Genomic DNA, 14,280 nt, shown 5'->3' with positions numbered 1-14,280 from the left:
TATCACTCCATCATGAATGTAATGCAACTTAAACAGCTGACTACTGCAAAAGCAAGAAGAAGGAGCGATTAGGCAATCTGCTGGAGAAGTGTTTCCAGATGTGTCTGAGGAGCAATGCTAATAGGGACAGCCCTTTCCTCGAGTTAATAGGGACAGCTCCTTTAATCTAAAGGACATCATCAACAAATGATGAGGATTCCAGCAGCAAGGCAAACAAGCTCCTCAAGATAATGCTGAAAGTTCATGCATGCACACAAAAATAAATAAATATGATAAAGCATCTTCTTTGAGTCATGGCTCTCTCAGTTAACTTATGGCATTCAAGAGCAATCAGTTGGACACATCATTTCCTTGAAAATGATGTCTATTTTTTGACAGAGCATTGGTTGGATTGCAACCCATACTAAATTATGAAGCTTTATAAGCTTATCAATGGCAACAGAACCTTTGATGGAAAATGTTAAAGAAATCGCCAAATGTAGTTCAACTGAAATTCTAGATTTGTCTACATTTATTCTGTATTTCCAAATTATTTTATGCTTGACATTACTTTTCCAAGTTTCTTTAATGGCAGATTAAGTCTATTAAAAGTGTGTGTGTTCAACACAAAAGAAGAAAGGGCAGACACATCAAAGGGGAAGATGCTATGTGGATCATTCAGCAGTATTCTCAAGACACTGCCTCGAAACATTCTCTAAAATGTTTGCAGGTTAAGTTAGATAGAGTGGCTATCTCAATACCTTTGCTAAAATAATTAACAAAAATCCAAAAATAATCAATATCGCTAAAATGACTCGGATATTCCCTAATTAAACTTTACAAATACTTTTTATTTGTACTCTTCATTTCTCTCATTTAAACCCTAAACGCTTAAATGTGCTTTAAACCATCAACCTCCGTTTACCTCTCCCACTCCATATCTTGCTATTCTCTGGCCCAATTCTACAAATTTAATATTCTGAGCAAATTGAACTCATTTTTTATTTCCCAAATATGCCATGCTCTCTCTCCTCCTAATTCCTGCATATTCTCCATCTGAAAAATGTTGCCTCTTCATTTTCCCTAGTTATCTTTAAACTCATACAGGAGGTGCCACCACCGCTCAGAAGTCTCCTCTGCTTCTGTAAGAATGTATTAGACGCCACCCTACATTTACCTAGTACACTGTCATTGCCTATCTACAAGGCCCATATGCTCAGGGGGTCTCTAATTCATCCTTGTAGTCCTAGAACACAGCCCGGAATTTTCTAACGGATTTTGAAATATACAAGCTATCACAAACATGATCTCATCTGATCACCACACATCTTTGTGAGTGGGCAAAACCAATGTTATTTCTATCACCTCCGTTTACAAAAGAGGAACATGACATTCAGGGAGGTGAAATAGCCAGCCCAAGAAGAGACAGATAAAAGGGGCAGCAAGAGTTTGGTTCTGGATCTTCATATTATACACCATATACTCGTTTCATGTAAAACGTCTAAATTAACTACACTGTTTGAACACAAACTTTGAAAACATGAGTGATAGGTGTGAAAGTATGCATTGATTCCTGAAAATTTATTATTGATCTCAGAAATTAACCAGCATTCAGTTACAAATAGTGACACTGGCACTTTGATAAGGTTGACACAACTCAAAACTGAAAGCATATTAATTCTAGAAAAGCTAATTCAATTGTTTTCCCTGAATAGGTAACATTTAGTGTTGTATTTATGAATCTTGTCTGTGAGGAGACCAAAAGTTTTAATATGGGGACTTGTTGTGATTTCCCTATGTTATTAAAACCTCACTGCATTGGACATCCGTTTTTGAAGAGGGAGTAATTACGTTACTCCCTTAACCTTCTCCACCAAATATGCTGCCTACCAAATCTTCACATTTTACTTACTAACCTTGTTTTATGAAAAGGTACGAAAGTAAAATAAATAGCAAACAAACAAAAACATTGCATACTTGCTTTAAAAACTCACAGAACCAAGTGAAGTAAACATGATTGAAAATAGCTGACAAAAACCACTCTGTCCAGGTATTGTTTTATGGCTTAACATAAGTGACATTCATTAGACAAAGACAGTCAAATGGCTGATTTCTGCACAGAGAAGTTGGTATAAAAAAAGTAGGTTTTATCTCTTTTGAGCATTTTTCTAACCTGCAGAACTTTAACTATGTGTATCAAGTTTTCTGAATCAATGTAGAGAATTTCAAGAAGTTCTCACATGAGGTGAAGTTGCTACAGAATCAGGGAATGCAAAAGGAAGTGGGACTCGGTGTCTATATCCCATTTCCTTCAGCTTTCATGTCAAATAATATGTAGTACTTTGATAACGTGGGTATCTACTCTTGAAAAGCTACATGGATGTTCTATAAACTGGATTTTGAACCTTGAAATTTAAGGACTTTCCCTAGTGAAGTTGTGTTACATAGCAGGCACTGCAATACTTTTCATGGCATTGCTTTCTTTGTATTTCACAGTGTGTTGAGGTAACATGATCCCAGTGACCCTCCTTATAGGATCTGGGGCTAACTATGGAGAAAGAAGATCAGCACAGGGTATGGAAGGCTACTTGAATTTGTGGCTGGGCTTTCTGTCCCCACAGACATCCGATGTATTAACAGAATCCCTGCTTTATATTGCTCTTAAAATCACAAAATCTAAAGAACATCAGGATAAGCAAGATATTAAGAAACCACCTAATCTTTTACTTTCCCTGGTGAATAAAAATTAAAAGAGTTCTCTGGATATATATATATATATATATAATTATGCATGCCATATCCTCCTCTGAAATCCTCAAAAGTATCCTGGTATGTGAAAAGTTTTATAAAAATGTTCATTAAAGAAATCTTTCTGACTTTGTGTAACCTAATCTTCTCCCTTCACTCATATAACACCATCTTTTGCCATCCTCTGAGAACATACTTGGAGACGTGCTGACCTAGCCAACCCCTTTTCTGATATTTGCATCTCAGATGACATTGTCTCACTGCTGTTGTATCCTTCCAAAATGTGGAAGAGGTGTCTGTCCCCTCCCACCTCATGGCAGGACATGACAGTCTGTCCCATGAGGACATTTCAGCTCTGGGTAGACAGAACAAAGAAAATGTGTCCAGTGTGAAATGCATGCCTCTCTCCAAATCCTTTATTCAGAATTGGTTTGCTAAGTGTCACCGGTGGTGGTAACTATTGGGTTACGTGGTCTGTTTGTGCGTGTGTGTGTTTGTTTTGTTTTGTTGCCCAGACAGCTTTCTCATGTCCCTTCTTCTGGAAAGAGAAACTGCTCTCCTGCACTGTAGATTCAGTTATTGGATCATCCTGTCCTCTTCCTGGTAGCTGTGATGACTCCAAGGATGAGCACATCACAGAACAGGGCAATCAGGGTCCTTCTAGGAGATTGATATGTGGGGAAGAGCAACGCTCTTACGGCAGCATTCCTTAAACTGGGAGGACGTAATGTCTATGGCTCGCCATGACCTGCTTCCCAGGCTCAGGAAGAGAGCCCATGAAGCCAGACAGAAACAAACTGTGGACAAGGAGAGTCTGGTTAGGCTGAGTTCCTGGTTCTCATGCCCGAGAATCTGAGTTTCAAAATACTTAAGATACTGCGAAAAACAGAAATATGCTTCCCTGTCTGTGGCCCATAAATTAAGTCAGTGAAGGTCATTTAAATAAAACCTATGATTAGGAACACCCTTCTTCAAAAGGATCAGATTATCATTGCATAACTTGACTCAGAGATCCTGTATACAGAATAAAATTTAAATGTAAATTGCATTTATGGGAAATTATTTCTGTATTATACGTACTTTTACAATGAAAGATAGTTTATTTCTCAAGGCTTAAAGGCAGGCAATATTTTATCTTTATATAATCATTGTGCACTGTATTATCTCGATTTGGTCATCTTAGGTAATTGTTAAAATTTGTAGATGGAATGGACCCAGAAATAGTAAATATGGTTTTCCCTGTGGAAATATCAGTAGTTTGCATTTTGGTGCATGTTGGTGGGGGAGGAGTTGGAGGAATAGAGGGGGTGTAAAGAGCAGAATTCTTTATTCTGACTTCTTTACAACATCCTTCTTTGAACAGCCTGTCCTAGACACAGAAGAAAGTGTCTCCTTGCTCTCTGTGCCGTTCCTGTTTAGCAAAAGTTTTCCTCGAAGATGTTATCGACTGAACAAAATGTTTTCTGTCTAGAACATTGGGTCAGCAAGTCAACAATTACTACAGTGAAAATCAAAATGATGCCCAACTGGCTTAAACTCCCAGAACTCGCCGCATGCTGATAGTGTTTAAGAAGCGAAGTGGCGGAATGCCAGCACATGTATGCTCGTGACCTGATGGATGCGCCCAGAGACGTGCTTAGTGCTTGGGTTCCTTCCCGCGTGGCACCTCCTGCTGCAATTTATTGACACCAGATGTTCTTTATATCAGTCAGACTTGTAGCGATGTCTATTTAAAGTTAAATGGAGTAATTGAAGCCAGAGCATTGTACTTTGAGTGAAGTAAATCAAAGCCCATCACAGTCATAAAAATGCAGACGAGGGAAAGCATGAATGAGAGAAACCCATTATAAACAGAAAGCCAGACTGTGAGAGACCAAAAAGCTCTGATTAAAATTTATCATCTCACACAACACTGATAGAAATCAATTGGTAACTGGTCAGAGCGCTGACGCCAGAATGAGTGGGCATGCCTCACTATATAAATTAAGCAGGAGGCTTTTGTCATAATGACCTCCTTCTCCTTGACAGCTCATGGAAAACAATTCTTCACTTGAATCGCGGTGGGGATCAGATGCAAGAACTCTGGCTAATGATAAGAGACATGGACTTGAAGTCCAATCATTTTGCTAGTGTAATGCTTGAGACAGAGGTTTTAACAAATCCAGGCTTAACTAATGATTGATGGTAGGAAATGGAGACATGTTTTAAAGTCTGATTTAAAAGAAAACTATGACAGGAAGGACAGTGTGATTAGAAAGACTCAAAGCAAACCATGAACCATGAGCATTAATAGATGTGGATTTTAATAGATACAGGTCTGGCAGCCGGCAGCCAGCAACCTGCAAGAACTTAGATTGCAAAGAAATGAGAAAGTATTACTCCTATTAAGCGGAATCATCAGAGGCAATCATAAACACACCAAATTATAATACTAATTTAAAAATACAGAAATCAAAGCTATCATGACTAAAACTATAAAGTACAAGCATGGCAAGATAATATTTTGAAGAGGTTAACTGACGTTTTCCCTTAGGGAAAAAAAAAATGGTTTCCAGGAATTTTCCCTATCTATTGCCTCACACAGGCAAATGCTTGACCCTGCATTCACCATTTCAGCAAAGAAAGGAGACAGGACACATGGCAGAAGCAGCCCATCAGCCTCTGCCTTTTAGTGCTCCGCGCGCTTACATGCCTGTGGAGAAACTGTAAGAATTTAGAATAAAGTGCACAGGAAAAGCAAAGGGAAAAAAGGGTGTTTCATGCCCTGATTCCCCAGCAGAATGCTCACAGTGGGCTCTGGGAGGGCAGCAAACCTACAGTGAGGGGAGGGAACCCCTGTGAAATGGGTCCGGGCAAGCAGAGTTCTGGACAGACAGGTAGAGTGCTCACTGCCATGTGATGGAGTAGAAGCTGTGGGACCATGTCCACACCTTGAGTCTGCCTCTGACGGGGAAGATAAATGCTGACAGACTAGAAGGAGCCTTGAGGTCAAGAACATGCTCACCTCAAGAGGGATCTGTGTGGCTGGACTAAGGACTAAATAGGGAGAGGTAGGTCTCTGGGCATCCCTGCTCAGATAGATGTGCCACGGAAGCCCCTGGAAGAGCCCCCTCGTACTCCCGCAGAATGAAGTTTTAAAACCAAAATTAGGTTGTGACACAGAAAAACAAATTTTTTAGACTTAAGGTTGAGGACTCATATTTATAACTATTATAAAAGAATTGCAAATGCCTCTGAAGGGAAAAACTGTCCTATATAAAATGGAGGGAGGTATAGAAAATATTGAAGAAAAGGAAGAAATAGCTACTGCATGAATATAAGTTGTTCTAGAGTGGCGATTTTCAGCTGGTAAAACATGCAATACCTGACTATTTAGTCAGGGGCACTGACTTCTTTTCCCTTAGACTGTCAAATTAAAAAAAAAAAAAACACAACAGCCAATAACAATAACAGCCATCTGATGTGAATGAATCAAAATTATACCTATTTTTTTGTCAGATTGGCAAAAAATTTAATATATTTTTTGGTGTGCTACAGAATTTTAGTAATTAGTTTATGTGTGCCATGAAATGCAAGAGGTTGAAAAATCACTGTTTTAGAACATCAAAATGGCAAGTCCAGCAAAGGGAAATGTGTGGCTTCCGTAATCTATGGAGTTCCCCATCAAGGTAGGAGGAGGGCATCTAACGCCTTTTCTTCGTAATGGTTTTGAACCAACCTAGCCCTTGGTAATGGCCATGCTGATACATGACTCCATCAAATCACTATCCCATTACAGCAACCTGGGAACTTCAGGCAAATCCGCCAAAGGAAAGTCATCTTTCTTCAAGGTAAAAGCTGTATCTGTCGCTATGAAGGCTTGGGCTGCGCTATTGGCAGATCATACAGCAGAGCAGAGGATAGAGGAAGGCATCAGTTATTTATAGCATCCTATTGAGCCACTAAAATTCTAAAACAATAAAATGAAAAGACTAACTATTACACCTCCTAGTTGTTTTGTTTGTTTGTTTGCTTGTTTGTTTTTAAGAAATTACAAATTGTGTTAGGACAAACAGATTTGCGACAGTTTTAGGAAATTTCTCCTATTCTTTTCAAGTGGAAAGAAATTATTCATTTTTGACAGAAACATGTTAAGTGTTCTCAAAGTATTCAGAATATAGACAAAATCTTGAGAGAAAGCAGAAAAAAATGGACTAAGGCTTACTAAGGAAAAATGCTAAGTATGTGGAAGCATATGCATTCTTTTCTCTTCACTGAAGTAACTATAGGAGGTTAGAAAAAAACATAGGAAATAACTTTATAACCTCCAGATAAGAATTTCTGAAATAAGATGCCAGAATCACAGACCATTAAAAGAGGGTGGATAAATTTGTTTTTTAATTTAAAATAAAAGACATGTAAAATTAAAGGGTGAAAGGCAAGTTATTGGTCAGCTGCCATACTTATAAAATATACAGAATAAAGCATATGAATTTCCCAACTATGCTAAAATTGTGCACATATACACATGCATGGTGAGATATCATTTTACACACTCATAAGACTAGTTACAATTAGTAAGTCTGGTTAATACCAAGTTTAGAGGAGAATGTATGAGAAAAAAGACTCATGTTGGGAGAGCAGGTTGATGGCACAATGTGGAGGGCAGTTTGTTAGAACCTAGTATGGCTGAGAACACATATTCCCTATGAACCAAAAGTCCTGCTTCTCTATTTCCAACCCAGGGAAAGCATTTATTACAGCATTATTTTTAATAGCAAAATATTGAAAATAACCTAAATATTATCAATAGGGGAGTAGTATAAGTAAAATGGGGTGAGTAATACTATACTATGATTACAGAAATAACCTAGATTTCTCTATATAAAATTTATTAGACCTCAAAAATATTTTAGTGAAAAAGCACGTTGTAGAATATGTTACAGTATGACACACATACATATATTTGTGCATATAAAAATACTTTGCCAGTATTCAGAACTAGTGACAAAGCACATTATTTGTGAGATTTGTACGTCTTTTAAAAATGAAGAAAATATAATAAAATATTGGCAAGAATTAATTTTGGATATGAATTATTTCTTTTTTTGACTTTGTATTTTTTATATTTCTTAAAATAACCAAAAATAAAAAGCAGAGCAGGAATAATATAAATGCACTCTTTTCCATTCTAAATAAAATATTTAAGAGATAATTTTGGAACACCAGACCCCAAATTAGACGGATTCCAATTGTCACTAAAAATTCACACAGTTGTTACATCAGACCAATTTTTGTGTATTAAAATAAGACCTCTTTAAATGTCTTAGGAGAGTAAAAGTGCTGATGTTTTGCTAACTTCTTGGGTCATTTTATTAATTTATTCTTTAAATACCCCAAATCCATTCTGGACTCCAAAATAAACAAAACTTATAATTATTCTATTTAAATAAAGAAAGCTATCTGCTAGGTGGAAAGGAAAGGAATGAACCGAAGTAAAGGCTTTTTTAGCCTTAGAAAAATATAAACCTCATTTATTATACACAGCATCAAATTATAGCAATTACTTACGCCAATATTATGTAGGTATCCACACTGCATAAGGATGACATTGAATAAATGGTAACTTTGGTTGGGGAGAAAAGATATGTAGGTAGAGAACAATAGTAATTGTATGATGATTACATCGGTTTCCTAGGATGCCAGAACAAAGTGCCACAAACTAGCCCAAGAGAACGCAAGTTTATGGTCACACAGTTCTGGAGGCTAGAGCCCAGAATCAAGGTTCCTCTGAGGGCTCTGAGGGAGAACCTGTCCCCTGCCCCTCTTCTCCTAACTTCTGGTGACTGAGCATTTCTTGGAGTGACTGCATCACTCCAATCTCTGTCTCTGCCTTCATGTGTCTATGTCTGTGTTGTTCCCTCATTTTACAAAGATACCATTCATATTGGATTAAAACCAACCTAATGACCTCACCTTAATTTGATTAGATCTGCCAGAGTCTATTTCCAAATAAAGTCACACCCACAGGTACTGGGAGTTAGGAGTTCAATATAGAGTTTTTTGGGAAGACACAACTCAACTCATAACAATGATATAGTTCAGAATCCCTGAGAAAGGCGATTAGAGCTGCTAATGGTGGAGATGACTTCTGAAAAGAAGTGAGACTTGAGATTGAGACCAGAAAGAACCAACCAGCAGAGAGCATTCCAGGTCAGAGAAACCAAATATGAAAAACGGCAGGGACAGAAATCACATGCATTTAAAAGAATCACTTTCTTGCTTAGAATTAGAATTGTCAGTGCTCAAAAGAATATTAATAATAATGTGATCCAGCCCCTCGACTTGGTCTTTTCATTAAGCAACTCACTCATTCAATAACATTATCAAGCAGTAGGTAGCTGCCTAAGTGCAGGAGATATAATATTGAGTTAGAACAGGCAGAGCTCCTGTCCTCATGGAGGAAAGAGTTAATGAAGTAACCGCAGGAACAAATGCAAAGCTTGTTGACAAATGCTGGGATATAAAAAATGCATGCAGCTCTCTCATATGTTGCGGCTCTATTTGAGAACACATAAAAGCCCCATTTGATCTAGTCAAGGCAACAATGTTTGACTGAGAAAGTGACAGTTCGATCCACATCTGAAGCTGAAAGGAAATTTCACTCGTCAAGAAGGAAAAATTCAGCTTTCTAATGAAGGAAAGGCTGTGCAAACACCCAGGCAGAAAGGAGCTTGGGGAGAACAAGGGACTGGAGGGAGCCATGATGGCTGAGGCAGAGAGGGCGAGAGTGGGCATGGTAGAAGATGTAGTTAGAAATGAAAGAAAGAGCCAGAATATGCAAAGTTGGATAAGATATATTAAGAAGGGTTACTTTTATTGTGGGAACAAGAGAAAGCTTTAAAGATTTTTAAGCAAAATCGTGGAATTATTAAATTTACATTTATAAAAATTACTGTGGCAACATATTATAATTTATAGGTACAAACCCTAAGAATCAAATAAATTGTTTTGCCAAAGTCAAAGAGCTATTTAGAAGCAGAATGGAGCCAAAACCAAGCCCCCTGGCCTTTTCCTTTGTGAATAGCAAAACTGTAGGGTTATGTAAACACCTAGAACCATGTGACTTCTCCTTCAGCCTTCTCCATCTAAGTAAATGCCATCTACCTAGTTGCCCAAGTCCAAATTATTTTAGCCATTTCCAGCTCTTTTTGTCACTACCATATCCAATCTGTTAGCAAACACTATCAGTTTTTGTAAATGTTTCCTTGAATCCATTCATTTTCTTTAATCCCCCTGATCCCAAACTAGTCCATACCATCCCCACTAGTGGCCTGGACAGTGACATAGCCTCCCAAAGGGATTTCACCATAACCATTATTGACCCTTGAAAAATCTATTATCTGTGCTGGTACCAAATTTGTGTTCTTTTTAATGAAAGTAATAGTATATCATGTCACTCTGCTACAAAAGCCCCTGTGTGGATTATCAAAACAATTTACCATGGCCTGCAAGATCCTCCTTGGTCGTGCTCCTAGCTACCTCCTCAGGATGAACTCCGACTTTTCTCCTTAACCATACTTGGGCCTTATCCATTCCTCCAACATACCAAGGTTTTTCCCATCTCAAGGCTTTTTGTACTTGCTGATCCCTCCCTGGAATGTTCTCTTAGCTCTTTACAAGATAGAGTTCTTCTCATATTTTAGATCTCAACTCATGATTCAACATTTGAGAGAGAATGTTTTGGACAATTCTATCTAAGTAGACAGTTAATCTCTAACCCAAAAGCCTGTTTATATATATATATATATATATATATATATATATATATATATATATATATGAAAGAGAGAGCGAATATCTCCCAAAATTCTCATCAAAAGAAATGACTTTTGAAAAATCCTCCTTGGAAAAAAAAATGCTTATCTCATGGGAAATGTTAAAAATATTTTAATAAAGAGTTTATCTTTAAGGTCATAATGTATTTTTTTTTCTAGAAAATATATCTGAAACAAGGACACTGTGAACAGTGGTATAAGGACAGTTGGAATCTTGGTCAGAAGATACCTTGACATATTGGTTTTCAGGAGGCAATGCGGCAGCATTCCCTGTGTTAAAACAAGGTGTAGAAACATATCTGATTACTAAATGAGAAGCATTTGGGATTTAAAAAACAAAATTTTTAATTTGAGCTTCTTATAAAACTGCTTTTTCTAATGACTCAATAAAAAGGATCCAAATTGCTGATTTAGTCTGGTTCATTTTCTATAATGTAAACAAAAACTAAGTGGACCATTTCAATTTGAATGTTCTTTCCCCAAAGTTACTCTGTCTGTAAAATTACTTAGAAAATAAGAAACTATAAACAGATTTCACATGTCTGTGTAACATGTGTTTAACTTCTGATCATCTAGCTAAAAAATTATACTGTTTTATTGATTAGAGTATTATTTATTCATTTGTATCATTTGTTTTCAATCAATAAAAATGTGTTTATGATGGTAGATTTTCATAATTGAACATCAAATATTAACAGAATAACTACTATGTCCCAGATCCTGTGTAAAATAATAGAGATACAAACAAATAAAATACAGTTTGCTTCTCCTAGTCCATAATTTCAGGGTACAACCTAGAAGTGAACAGACAAGAATACAGATTCTAACACAGTTAGTCATTGTTCCTAACTAACTGAATGATTCTGGGGAAATTTTTTGAAATATTACTTGGTTTTCTCATCAGTAAGATGGGGATAATAACAGCACCTATATCATAGGGTAATTAATATTTAGTACATTAAGTAGAATTCAGTTACCTAATCTAGAAAGTGAGGGAAATTGTTTTGGAAAGGAAGCAAAATTTGAGATATTAGGAGAAAGGCAGAATTTGTGTTTAGAGAATGAACCACTATTTTAATAGTATATATATATATGTTTAATTAATAGTATATATTTAATCTTCTGCATGATATAGATAACATATAGAAACCATATGAGCTAAAATATATATATATTTCTGATGTTGATCATTTGTATCTTCTTTTCTTGTCCTAATCAGTGTTGATAAGGCTTGTAAATTTTATAGATCCTTCATTTGTACTATTATTATGCCTTATTTTTGAAGAAACGAAAGTAAAGGTAAATTAATTTACCTAAGATCACAGAACTGATAAGTGGTAGGAAAGGAAATAAGAAAATCTCTGCTTAATCTATGAACAACTCGAAATGCTCAACCTCACTAGTCTATGGGGACAGCAAGAAACACTTGCCCTACATAGAACTATAATCAGAAACAGATTCCTCTACACCACCAACCCCACCAAGAAATAGAATCAGAATCCTTAGCCTGCCCCGAATAAGGGTGAGTAGTAAGGTGGAAAAACCCTAAGCTGAAAGGCTAACACAGAGGCTAGGCAACAGCAACTTAAAAAACACACCCATCTTTTAGGAGAGTTCCCAGAGTTCAAGGTAATGCTGGGACTCTTATTGCAAGATATTCAGAAATAACTTTCATAGAAGATCAGCTAAAGTTATAAAATATATAAAAAAAGCCTATCACCAAGAAATAGAATCTATAGGCCCAACACAAGGAATACTTTATACCTGGGAATAGAGATAATGGAGCAATCTTAAAATGACTTTACATAACCATATTTAAATTGTTCAAAGAGATAAAATAGTATTGTCCATTTTTTCAGCATTTCCCATTTGCCCTGAATTATACTTTACATGACATGTTTGATTAAACTTAATAACTATATGAGGTAAAAATGAATGTTTTTCCCCTATTACAGAGTGAAGAAAATGAGAGGTTAAGTAAGTCATCCAAGGTTATACATCTAATAGATGAGGAAGCCAGAATTTAATTTTTCAGAGGCAATTTTTAACAAGAGCCACAGTGTCTTTAAAGGTCTAGAGCCACCCAATTTATTTCATTTAATTCAGCGGTTCTCGACCTGTGGGCCATGACCCCTTTGGCTGTCGAACGACCCTTTCACAGGGGTCGCCTAAGACCATCCTGCATATCAGATATTTACATTATGATTCCTAACAGTAGCAACATTACAGTTATGAAGTAGCAATGAAAATAATTTTATGGTTGGGTCACAACATGAGGAACTGTATTTAAAGGGCCAGAAGGTTGAGAACCACTGATTTAATTCATCATTTAATTAATATGCATCCACTGCTTGTTAGAAATCTGAGGACTTACTGATAAGAGAATGTAGTTGCCCTTAAGAAGGTTGCCATTTATAACAAAAACAGAAAGGTAAGTTGATAAATTAAAAAGCAGCACTATCAACCAAAGGACTTGTATGCATGCATGTAAGGCAAACCAATGGACACGGACAACAGGGAGATGAGAGCATGAATGAGGGGGGGAGTGGGTTGGGGGTTAATGGGAAATGAGGACACATTTGTAATACCTTAACCAATTTAAAAAATTTAAAAAAGCAGCACTATTATGATTTGTGAATGCTTTTGAATAAAATTTACAACATAAGTCATTCAAACCACAGGTTTTTAGAGGAAGATAGTTGTTTAGAAGGAGAGAAAGGGAGTCATTTGTAGAAGAAAACATATGTGGCAATGTCTGGTATAAGTCACTGTGCAGGACCAAGAAAGAATAAAACTCACTCCTTGTTAACTCAGAGTGTAAAAACACAACCAAAACACGTCAACTACAATAAGGGGCCCAATACAAGATAACCAGTTCTCAGAGATCACGTTTACCTTGAAGTGGAAACTGTATGCACAAAAGACTTTGAATTTCTTTAAAAAAGGTTCCATAGAGAGAGACATAGGGTACATAGGCCCTCAGACTCAATGGAAGACTCTGGGTCCCATCTTAGTGGCCATCCTCATTCTGGAACCTATTTCCATGACCTGCCAATTTGAGTGGGAGGCAAAGGGAATAAATTATGGAGGATTTGTAGCCCTGGAGGAAGCAGCTTGGAAGCAGGTAACAATCAGCCAGGAGCTCTGGCTTCCTTGTGCACCACTCAAAACTAAAGGGATCATTACCTCAAGACACACAGCTTGGGGAGCTCTAGTCCTAAAGACCAAGAGACCTTACAATTCATAGTAGATAATGAATGTTTGGAGATATTATTTTGCCTTCTATTTAAGGGAAATGATTTATCTACACCTGTTTTCTTCCACCAGAAATGAGATCAGTACCTGCACTGTTCTGGCTCTGTTACTTGGTTTATTCTGCTCCAGGGAGAAGTGAGCTATGTGATTGATGAACTTGGTAGACATTTCTTCCTCATTGGATATACCTTTCACCAGGTCTCAGCTATCCCTCCAAAGATAGGCTTCTCTACAACACAGAGAAAGCTGTGCTTATCCACCTCTTCCATTTTTTTTTAATATATTTTATTGATTTTTTACAGAGAAGAAGGGAGAGGGAAGGGAGAGGGATAGAAAGTTAGAAACATCGATGAGAGAGAAACATCGATCAGCTGCCTCCTGCACACTCCCCACTGGGTATGTGCCTGCAACCAAGGTACATGCCCTTGACCGGAATCAAACCTGGGACCCTTCAGTCTGCAGGCCGACGTTCTATCCACTG

Source organism: Myotis myotis, unplaced genomic scaffold, assembly GCF_014108235.1.
Source record: "Myotis myotis isolate mMyoMyo1 unplaced genomic scaffold, mMyoMyo1.p scaffold_m19_p_15, whole genome shotgun sequence".
NCBI classification, from domain to species: domain Eukaryota; kingdom Metazoa; phylum Chordata; class Mammalia; order Chiroptera; family Vespertilionidae; genus Myotis; species Myotis myotis.
The sequence above is the reverse complement of the archived record's forward strand: the minus strand, read 5'-3'. Positions refer to the sequence as shown.